Source organism: Artibeus jamaicensis, unplaced genomic scaffold (genome assembly GCF_021234435.1).
Source record: "Artibeus jamaicensis isolate MK-2021 breed Jamaican fruit bat unplaced genomic scaffold, CSHL_Jam_final contig_60, whole genome shotgun sequence".
Classification (NCBI taxonomy): domain Eukaryota; kingdom Metazoa; phylum Chordata; class Mammalia; order Chiroptera; family Phyllostomidae; genus Artibeus; species Artibeus jamaicensis.
In genome coordinates, this window is record NW_026521900.1 from 4,648,911 (window position 1) to 4,650,258 (window position 1,348).

General features: G+C 32.6%; 1 pseudogene; it reads right to left on the bottom strand.

The window, feature by feature from the left end:
• Nucleotides 1-241: 241 nt before the first annotated feature.
• Nucleotides 242-340, bottom strand: LOC119060115 (uncharacterized; annotated as a pseudogene).
• Nucleotides 341-1,348: the final 1,008 nt, after the last annotated feature.

Consider the following 1,348-nt stretch of genomic DNA (forward strand, 5'->3'; position numbering starts at 1 on the left):
CTATACAATTTTATCACCCACATATGTTAATGTATCCAATACCACTGTACCAAACAGTTCCAGCACCAGAATAATCCCTCTGTTGCACATTTGTAACCACTCTTCCCTGACAAAGCCACCTTTGCTCCTCACTAACTCTTGGCAGCCACTAATCTGACCACTATTTCTAAAATTTTCTTATTTAGAAATGTTATATAAATGGAATAATTCATTATGGAACCCTTTGGTATGATTATTAGCTGAAAAAATGGAACACTTCATAAATTTGCATATCATCTTTGCATATGACCCATGCTAATCTCTGTATCATGCCATTTTTGTGTATGTGCTGCCAAAGTATGAACAATTAATATTTTTAACATAGGTATTGATGTAGTTGTATTATATCTCCTAATTTTTTGTTTGCTATGTCTCATGTCTTTTTATTCCTCTATTCCTTCTTTACTACCTTTTTTGTGGTAAATACTTCTAGTATACTATTTTAATTTTTTTGTATTTGCCTTTTAGTTTTTCAATGAGTTTTATTTGTTCTTCAGAAGGAATTATAGTATATTTTAACTAAAAACACTCTACTTCAGATAATACTAACTTAATTCTAGTAGAATAGAGAAACTTTGCTCTATCCCCTCTGATTCCTTTGTGATATTATTGTCATTTATATTAAATTATATGTTGTAATCCCAAATATAGTTTTAAAATTATTTGCTTATGCAATTTTACTTTAAATAAGAGAAGAAAATAGAAAAAACTATTTTTATACTATCTCCTTTAACTACATAATTACCTTTACTCATATTCTTTATTTCTTTGTGTGTGTGTTTTTAAAGATTTTATTTATTTATCTTTAGAGGGTAAGGGAAGGAGAGAGGAAGAGAAATATCAATGTATGGTTGCCTCTCATGCATCCCCTGCTGGGAACTGGCCTGCAACCCAGGCATGTGCCCTGACTGGGAATCGAACCTTGATCCTTTGGTTCACAGGCCCATGCTCAATCCACTGAGCTACACCAGCCAGGGCTCTTTATGTTTTTTTAAACTACTGTCTAGCACCATTTCTTTTCAGCCTGAAGAACTTCCTTTAGGATTCTTTGTAAGGCAGGTCATGTTTACCTGGTAATGTCTTAATTTTGCTTTCATTTTTAAAGTATTGTTTTCCAGACATGGATCTTTGGTTGGTGTTACTTTTTATGTCCCTATTTTGAAGATGTCATCCTATTGCTTTCTGGACCTCCACCATTTCTGATGATAAATAAGCAGTTTAACTGTCAAGTCCCCTTTTCCATTGTATGTGATGAATTGTTTTTCTTTTGCTACTTTTAAGATTTCATTTGCCTTTCAACAATTTGACT